Source organism: Lolium perenne, chromosome 2 (genome assembly GCF_019359855.2).
Source record: "Lolium perenne isolate Kyuss_39 chromosome 2, Kyuss_2.0, whole genome shotgun sequence".
In the NCBI taxonomy this organism is placed as follows: domain Eukaryota; kingdom Viridiplantae; phylum Streptophyta; class Magnoliopsida; order Poales; family Poaceae; genus Lolium; species Lolium perenne.
Window position 1 is genome coordinate 108,134,564 of NC_067245.2, and position 10,586 is coordinate 108,145,149.

Below are 10,586 nucleotides of genomic sequence, written 5' to 3' on the forward strand. Positions count from 1 at the left end.
CTCCGTGCGTTTTTAGGTCGAGGCCGATAAATAGTCCGAAGGAGGGCGTCGGAGGCCGGCCGAGGGGGCCACACCACAGGGCCGCGCGGGCCCCCGCTGGGCCGCGCCGCCCTATGGTGTGGGGCCCTCGGGCCTCCACCTTAATTGTCCTTCTGGCTCCGTCATTATTCTGGGAAAATAGGGCCTTCTGCATAAATTCCGAGGATTTTCCCGAAAGTTGGATTTCTGCACAAAAACGAGACACTGAAACGATTCTGCTGAAAACAGCGTTAGTCCGTGTTAGTTGCATCCAAAATACACAAATTAGAGGCAAAACAATAGCAAAAGTGTTCGGGAAAGTAGATACTTTTTGGACGTATCAACTCCCCCCAAGCTTAGCTTATTGCTTGTCCTCAAGCAATTCAGTTAACAACTGAGCGATAAAAGAACTTTCACGAACACATTTGCTCATATGATGTATATATTCTCATGCTATGGCTAATACTTAAGCAGTTCATAATGAGATATATGCAAATAAGATCATCTAACAGCTATGCCAATCATGGAGAGGTACCAACAATTAATAATAAGCATCATGAATCATGTATATAAGCAAGATTGCAATGTTCATAAGAGAGTATGATAAAGTGGTATCTCGCTTGCCTGTATTTGATTGGCAAAACATAAATGCCCGGGCACCTTTGGAGTTCATAGAAAGACTAGAAGTAGTGATTGTCAAAAGATAAATGCATCAAAGTTATACCACAATCAATTATATTTTGAGACAAGCATATTATACTAAGAATGACAGTTGTGCTCTCAAGATAGTGCTCAAAGAAATAATGGAGACACAACATAAAAGTAAAAGATTGACCCTTCGCAGAGGGAAGCAGGGATTAACATGCGCTAGAGCTTTTCATTTTTATAAAGACAGGAGTAAAATTATTTTGAGAGGTGTTTGTTGTTGTCAACGAATGGTAATGGGTACACCAACTACCTCGCCAACCGGACTTTCAAGAGCGGCTCCCATGAATTATTGCATATTTATTTGGCACTCCTTCCAACCTTTTTTACACAAACCATGGCTAACCGAATCCTCGGGTGCCTGCCAACAATCTCATACCATGAAGGAGTGCCTTTTTATTTTAGTTTTATTATGATGATGACACTCCCCCCAACCTTTGCTTACACAAACCATGGCTAACAGAATCCTTCGGGTGCCGTCCAACAATCACAAACCATGGAGGAGTGTCTATTTAAGCTAATTAATTCGGGACTGGGAATCCCATTGCCAGCTCTTTTTGCAAAATTATTGGATAAGCGGATGTGCCACTAGTCCATATGAGAGTCCGTCAAAAGTAAATGACAAGGTTGAAAGCTAAACACCACATACTTTCTCATGAGCTATGAAACATAAACACAAATTGAGAAGCATTTTGAAGGTTTTAAAGGTAGCGCATGAGAATTTACTTGGAATGGTTTGAAATGCCATGCATAGGTATTTATGGTGGACACTTTGGGAACAACTTGGTTTTCAGGTGTTTGGAAGCACGAGCAGCGTTCCCGCTCAGTACAAGTGAAGGCTAGCAATAGACTAGGGAGCGACAAATCAAGAGAGCAAAGAATCGTCATAATCATGCTTGCGGCAAAATAAATTAACGGAGGCATAAAAGTTATACAAGAACTCTGAAGCAATATAGATCATCGAGGCTTAATTGACTTTTTGTTCAGTCATATGCATGCGTGAGCATGTGCCAAGTCGATATAAATGAATTATTCAGAGGAGGATACCACAATGCCATACTTACTTATGAATAAAACAATGCAAGCAAACATCCATGACATGCTACTCATATTAATAAATTGGAGCTAAACATGAGAGATCATAAACTACTAGACTTTCTCAAATAACATATACCTCACATGAACCAACTAAGCATGCTCACATGGATGAGTATATGTACAAAAATGAAAACAAATAGAGTTCATACCAGCCTCTCACCACAATCCAATTGTCGTAGATCGTCATTATTGCCTTTTCACTTGTGTAGCTTGGATAATATGAAATGAAAACCATGCTCCAGCCACCGAAGACCATTGAACTCATAAAGAACTTTACAAACCAAAGAAGAACAGCAAATATTTTTGGTGTTTTCAAATTAGAAACAAGAACAAGAGGAAACAAACAAACAAAGCGAAATCTTTTTGGGTTTTCTTATAGCAAGCTAGTAATAGCAAATAAAGCGAAACAAATGCAAGAAACCAAAGCAAACAAATGGTGAAGAGAAACAACAGAAATATTTTTGGTCTTTTTGTGTTTTGGGAAAGAAACAAAACAAGAACAAGAAATAGCAAACTAAAAGAAACACATAACAACAGGATGACAGAAATCTGCCAAAACCTGACAGCAGTACAGAAATCGATTTTTACAAAAAATTTACGTTGCTCAGCTCGAAAAGTGTTCAACTAATGAAAGTTAGATACCAACCTGGGGAACCTGCACAAAAATTGGCAGCTCAAAATAACGCTCTGGCTGTGCGCACGAATTTTTCTAGTAACAGTCCAGAATCTGTTTTCAGGCAGCACTTCCCCAAATATCATCTTCCTCTCATTAGAAAACCACTCAAACGAACAAAACAAGTATGTACAAGTATCCAGCAATCATAATATGCAAAGAATGAGTGATGCCGGTATACCTCCCCCCAAGCTTAGGCTTTTGGCCTAAGTGGAGTTCAATCCCATCGATCCCATGAGGTAGTGTCTCCGTAGTATGACGAAGATGGATCGTATTCCGGGTATGTGCTGGAAGAAGCACCCGGATACGTGACGGTGTGGTCGTAGGAGGCCCCGGCGTCCTCGGAGTCATGTTGCTGGTGGAAGTCTTTTATCTTCATATGTTCATCCACCTCCTCCTTAGTGCACGACCATGATTGCCTGTCAATACTGAACAAACCTGGTTGGGGAAGAGGGATTTCCTTCTCATCCCCGTCAGAAAACAACATTCTATAGACCATATTATCTAAAGTAGAATCAGTGGTAACAAAATGATGACTCTTCATAGCAGCAATATCGAGTCTCCTAGGGGCCAATGGCACATCATTAGGATCAATAGGAAGCCTTAGATAAGTTAAAACACGCAGTGCAATAGTTCCTCCAAAAATAGGCCCCCTGTTAGTCAGGCGGCGAGCAATAAGAGAACCAAGATGATAAGATGTCTGACCAGTAAGTGCAATATTCAAGAAAGCAAGATGGTAACTAGAAATATTGCTAGTGTTCTCCCTACCAAGAATGCTAGTGGCAATGTAATATGCAAAATACTTAATGGCGGGGAGTTGAATGTTCCTTATCTTGCCACGCTGAATGGTGAGACAATCATCATCGGTAATCCCTCGATAGAGCTCCAACAAGTCCCGGGGGTTGTCATCAATCCTACTTGCTGTACCTACAGGGGCAATATCCAATGCACGACAAAAATCTTCCAATCCCATAGTAACAGGATTACCATAGATCTTGAATGCAACTGTCGCCTCATATTGCTTGTTGTGGAACTTGAAGCTCTCCACGAAGATTTTGGTGAGCATGTAGTATTGCTCCCTTTCATCTCCCACATAGGTGGTTAGGCCCGCCCTGTTGACAAGGGTAGAGAAATCCTCCAGTATCCCTGCATTCCTCAGAAAATCATAGCATGGAAAAGACGAAGCATTAGGAGCCCCGTTGTCCTCTTCGGGCGCGAAGCTAGGCGCGATGATATCCTCGTTGTACGATCGCCTAATCCGGGTGGCGGCCCTAGAAGGCCTCCCGGTGCTGGTTGTTCCTTTCTTGAACAACTCTCCAAAGTTGAACTTCTTCATCTCTTCTCTGAAATTTTCAACAAATGATATAAAAATTTGATTTGGTGACATATAATTGAGGGAAACTACCATAGGAACTTGCTAGAGTACTAATCATGCATCAAAACTAGTTTCTACCACTTAGAACAAGCATGCAAGCTCACTAAACATGTTACCTACAGCAGCAAAATATTCAAGATATACTCAACCAAACAAAATTCTACTTGGATGGGTGGAGGAGTCACATACCAAGGAGCAAATGTGCCAAATTTCAGCAAGAAATCTGGGCTGAGCAAAGAGATCGAGAAATCTGGAGCTCTGGAGCAAAAACGCGAGAGAGAGAGGAACCTGGTACGAGTTTTTTCGGGAGAGAGAAGGTGCTGGGAGGAAGAGATGGCAAAGTGGGGCAAGGAGGGGCCCACACCACATGGTGGCGCGGCCACCACCTTGGCCGCGCCGGCATGTGGTTTGGCGCCCTCTGGTGCCCCACAGGTCATCCTCTGGTGCTCCCAGGTGCCTCGTCGAAAAATAGGACCAACGGTATAATTTTTGTGAATTTTTGAAAACTTTGAAAAATGCACATTTCTGGGTATTTAATTTATTATTACTGGCCAGGAAATTTTTTGAAATCTTCAATTAACTAAGGAACTTTGCAAATTAAAAGTGCTACAGCAACTAGAGCAAGTGGAGGAAGAAAGAGATGTTGTTTACCCCCTCTATGCATATAAAAGGTATTCGTTAACAAGGTTGATCAAGTCTTGCCACCAAATAAATTTTACATAGCATAAGAAGAAATAAACCTCAAATCAATCATGTTACCTTGAATTGTATTGATATGGATCCAATCACGAGAGTTTCATATTCTTCCTTAGGCTCATATATAGGACAATCAATAGTTCCCACTTTGATAGTTCTCACATTAAAAATAGTATTGACTCCACATACTTTATCAATCTTCTTGGGGAAATAGACGGTATGCTCTTTATCATCAACATTGAAAGTAACCTTTCCTTTATTGCAATCAATAACAGCCCCTGCGGTGTTAAGAAAAGGTCTCCCAAGAATAATAGACATATTATCATCTTCAGGCATTTCCAACACAACAAAATCAGTTAATATTAAGCAGTTAGTAGTAACTTGAACAGGAACATCCTCACATATACCAACAGGAATAGCAGTAGATTTATCAGCCATTTGCAAAGATATATCAGTAGGTATCAACTTATCTAAGTAAAGTCTCTTATAAAGAGAAAAAGGCATAACACTAACACCGGCTCCCAAGTCACATAGAGCAGTTTTAACATAATTATTCTTAATAGAACAAGGAATAGTAGGTATACCTGGGTCGCCCAATTTCTTTGGCACTTTGCCATTGAAAGAGTAATTAGCAAGCATAGTGGAAATTTCCTCATTGGGGATTTTCCTTTTGTTAGTAACAATATCTTTCATATACTTTGAATAAGGAGGCAATTTAATAGCATCAGTCAAAGGGATTTGCAAGAATAAAGGTTTCATCCAATTGCAAAATTTATTATAGTGTTCTTCTTCCTTTGATTTTAGTTTCTTAGCAGGAAAAGGCATTTGCTTTTGAACCCAAGGTTCTCTTTCATTACCATGTTTCTCAGCAATAAAATCTTCTTTAGTGTACTTTTTATTTTTAGCATGCTTTTCAGGTTCTTCTTCAACCTCTTCTTTATCAGGAGTATCATTCTTATCATTATCTTTATCATGTTCATTACCACTTTCAGTTTCAGCATCAGAAATAGAAATACTATTAGGATCATTAGCAGGTTCAGAGGATTCTACAACATTTTTATGCTTCTTCTTCTTTTTCTTCCTAGAATGAGCACTAGGTTCAATGTGTTGAGAATCTTGTTCAATTCTTTTGGGATGCCCTTCAGGATATAGAGGATCCTGGGTAGAGACACCACCTCTAGTTGTTACTTCATAAGTATGTTTCTCTTTAGAATTATTCCCTAACAAGTCATTTTGCACTTTAGTGAGTTGATCAATTTGAGTTTGAATCATATGAAAATGTTTAACAAGCATCTTAACATCATTGGAGGTTCTCTCTACAATATCATGCAATTCACTAATAGCTCGAGAATTTTCCATTAAATGATTCTCTACTCTCATATTAAAATTTCCTTGCTTAACAATATAATTATCAAATTCATCTAAGCATTGTGCAGGAGGTTTCGAATACGGAATATCTTCCCTTGTAAAGCGTTGAAGGGAGTTTACCTCAATCATGGATGAAGGGGGAATTATCTCACATATATCTTCTATGGAAGGTAGATTCTTCACATCTTCAAATTTAATACCTTTCTCCTTGAGAGACTTCTTGGCTTCCCTCATATCTTCATCATTCAATTTAATTAAACCCCTCTTCTTCAATATTGGCGTTGGAGTTGGTTCAGGCGTAGTACAATCATCATGATTCCGGCTTATTTTAGCCAATAATTCTTCAGCGTCGTCTGGAGTTCTTTTCCTGAAAACACAACCAGCACAACTATCCAGGTATGCCCTAGACTCAATGGTTAATCCACTATAAAATATATCAAGTAAATCATGCTTTTCCAAATCATGCTCAGGTCGAGCTCTAATAAGAGAGCAAAATCTCGCCCAAGCCTCAGGCAATTTCTCTTCATCTCCCTGATCAAAATTATAAATTCTCTGCAAAGCAATATGTTGAGCACTAGCAGGAAAGTATTTGCGGAAGAAAACATCAAGCAATTCTTTTGGACTTTTAATAGAATTAGGTGGCAAATTATTATACCAAGTTTTAGCGTCATCCTTTAATGAGAATGGAAAGATTTTTGCAACAAAGTAAGTACGCATCTTGACATCATCAGAAAACAAGCTACTCAGAGTAGATAACTCAGTCATGTGTTCAACAACACTTTCTTTTTCAGTACCACAAAAGGGTGTTTTCTCAACAATAGCTATATGAGATAGATCAAGAGAAAAATCATAATCTTTATCCCTAATGTTTATAGGAGATGTGGCAAATTTTGGATCAGGAGACAGTTTATATCTAACAGCATGTTCTGCAAGCAACTTTTTAATTTTTCTTGCATCAGTAGTAGCATTGCATTTTTCAATAAAATCATCATTAAGCTCCACACAATCTTCATCAGGATCATCAATAAAATAATCAAGTTCAGGTGAATTAACAGGTGTAGTAGCATTAGGAGTTTCAGTATTTTTAATTTGTCTAGACCTAGCAATCGTAGCATCTAGAAAGGATCCCAATGAACCACTATCATCAAGCACAGTAGAAATATTATCAATATTATGAGAGTTTTCAGATTCAGCAGAAGTACCCGCATGTGAAGCATGTGGCGGTGAAACAAGTTTATCAATCACAGATGGTGAATCAAGTGTAGCGGAGGTACTCAGAATTGTACCTTTTCTTGTAGTGGATGGCAATATGGCGATCTTAGTATCGCAAGGTTTACCCATGATGGAGAATTTGCAGCGAACAATATTAATCCAAGTGAACTTCCAAATAAAGCTATGCTCCCCGGTAACGGTGCCAGAAAATAGTCTTGATGACCCACAAGTATAGGGGATCGCAACAGTCTTCGAGGGAAGTAAAAGCCAATTTATTGATTCAACACAAGGGGAGACAAAGAACACTTGGAAGCCTTAACAGCGGAGTTGTCAATTCAGCTGCACCTGGAAACAGACTTGCTCGCAAGAGTTTATCAGTAGTAACAGTTTTATAGCAGTAACAGTAGTGAAATAACAGCAGCAGAGTAACAAAGACAGCAGTAGTGATTTTAGTAAACAGCAGGATTAAAATACTGTAGGCACGGGGACGGATGACGGGCGTTGCATGGATGAGAGAAACTCATGTAACAATCATAGCAGGGCATTTGCAGATAATAATAAAACGGTGTCCAAGTACAAAGTAATCAATAGGCATGTGTTCTATATATAGTCGTGCGTGCTCGCAATGAGAAACTTGCACAACATCTTTTGTCCTACCAGCCGGTGGCAGCCGGGCCTCAAGGGAAACTACTGGATATTAAGGTACTCCTTTTAATAGAGTACCGGAGCAAAGCATTAACACTCCGTGAACACATGTGATCCTCACATCACTACCATTCCCTCCGGTTGTCCCGATTTCTGTCACTTCGGGGCCATCGGTTCCGGACAGTGACATGTGTATACAACTTATAGGTAAGACCAAAACAATGATTATCTTGATGAAACAATAACATGTTCAGATCTGAGATCATGGCACTCGGGCCCTAGTGACAAGCATTAAGCATAACAAGTTGCAACAATATCATCAAAGTACCAACTACGGACACTAGGCACTATGCCCTAACAATCTTATGCTATTACATGATCAATCTCATCCAATCCCTACCATCCCCTTCGGCCTACAGCGGGGGAATTACTCACACATGGATGGGGGAAACATGGCTGGTTGATGTAGAGGCGTTGGCGGTAATGGCGGCGATGATCTCCTCCAATTCCCCGTCCCGGCGGAGTGCCAGAACGGAGACTTCTGGCTCCCGCGACGGAGTTTCGCGATGTGGCGGCGTTCTGGAGGGTTTCTGGCGACTTCGACTTCCCTCCGTGCGTTTTTAGGTCGAGGCCGATAAATAGTCCGAAGGAGGGCGTCGGAGGCCGGCCGAGGGGGCCACACCACAGGGCCGCGCGGGCCCCCCTGGGCCGCGCCGCCCTATGGTGTGGGGCCCTCGGGCCTCCACCTTAATTGTCCTTCTGGCTCCGTCATTATTCTGGGAAAATAGGGCCTTCTGCATAAATTCCGAGGATTTTCCCGAAAGTTGGATTTCTGCACAAAAACGAGATACCAGAACAGTTCTGCTGAAAACAGCGTTAGTCCGTGTTAGTTGCATCCAAAATACACAAATTAGAGGCAAAACAATAGCAAAAGTGTTCGGGAAAGTAGATACGTTTTGGACGTATCAGGGACCCACACAACAGGCCGGCGCGGTCAGGGCTTGGGCCGCGCCGCCCTAGTGTGGAGCCACCTCGTGGCCCCACTTCGTTTCCTCTTCGGACTTCTGCAAGCTTCGTGGAAAAATAGGCCCCTGGGCGTTGATTTCGTCCAATTCCGAGAATATTTCCTTACTAGGATTTCTGAAACCAAAAACAGCAGAAAACAGCAACTGGCTCTTCGGCATCTCGTCAATAGGTTAGTGCCGGAAAATGCATAATAATGACATATAATGTGTATAAAACATGTGAGTATCATCATAAAAGTATCATGGAACATAAGAAATTATAGATACGTTTGAGACGTATCAGTACTCATCTACGAAATCACCGGCAACGCCATATGCGAGCATCCTAATCGCTGCCGTGCATTTCTGGTACGAAGAGAGGCCTACCTTGCCAATTGCATCCACTTTCGCGCAGAAGTAGTCGTCGTAGACCTTGATTCCATCCATTATCCGGCGGAACAACGATCTGGACATCCGAAAATGACGGTGAAACATGGCTGGCCTGAACAATGCCTTGGGTTGGAAGTAGTCGGTGAAGAGCTGGTCGTGGCCGCGTTCTCTTTTGCGGTCCAAGGCGGTCGCGCGCCCCGGCAAGGACCCCCGGTACACGGGGATCTGTGAGATATTGTGCTCGTGGATGATCAGCGCAGCCTCCGTGAAAAATTTGTCGTCTGACGACGTGTCGATGAAGTTCTTGAATAAGTAGTTGTCATCGCTGTCCACCATGATCTACAGATGAAATGGGACAAATTTTAGATCGCCCATTTCATTGAACACCTCGCAGGCGGAGGCCATCCAATGCGTCCGTAGGGACCTGCAAGCAATGGTCGTCCCGGCGGACTTGCGGTCTGGAAATACGGTGCACGAGAGCTCACCTCTGGCGGCAACGGCGAAGCTGCTGACGGCGAGAGGTCTCGCGACGGTGAGAGGACAACAGTATTAGCGACGGCGTCCTCCGACTCTGCTACGATGCCGCGAAAGCAGCTTGGGGCCGTGATGTCTACTTCCCCCTCCTTTTCCTGTAGACAGTGTTGGGCCTCCAAGAGTAGAGGTTTGTAGAACAGCAGCAGGTTTTCCCTTAAGTGGATCACCCAAGGTTTATCGAACTCAGGGAGGAAGAGGTCAAAGATATCCCTCTCATGCAACCCTGCAACCACAAAGCAAGAAGTCTCTTGTGTCCCCAACACACCTAATAGGTGCACTAGTTCGGCGAAGAGATAGTGAAATACAGGTGGTATGAATATATATGAGCAGTAGCAACGGTGCCAGAAAACAGCTTGCTGGCGTGTAGATGATGGTGGTAGTATTGCAGCAGTAGTAACACAGTAAAACAGTAAACAAGCAGCAGTAACGCAGTATTTAGGAACAAGGCCTAGGGATTACACTTTCACTAGTGGACACTCTCAACATTGATCACATAACAGAATAGATAAATGCATACTCTACACTCTTGTTAGATGATGAACACATTGCGTAGGATTACACGAACCCTCAATGCCGGAGTTAACAAGCTCCACAATAATGCTCATATTTTAGTAACCTTTAGTGTAAGATAGATCAAAAGACTAAACCAAGTACTAACATAGCATGCACACTGTCACCTTCATGCATATGTAGGAGGAATAGATCACATCAATATTATCATAGCAATAGTTAACTTCGCAATCTACAAGAGATCATGATCATAGCATAAACCAAGTACTAACACGGTGCACACACTGTCACCTTTACACACGTGCAGGAGGAATAGAACTACTTTAATAACTTTGCTAGAGTAGCACATAGATAAATT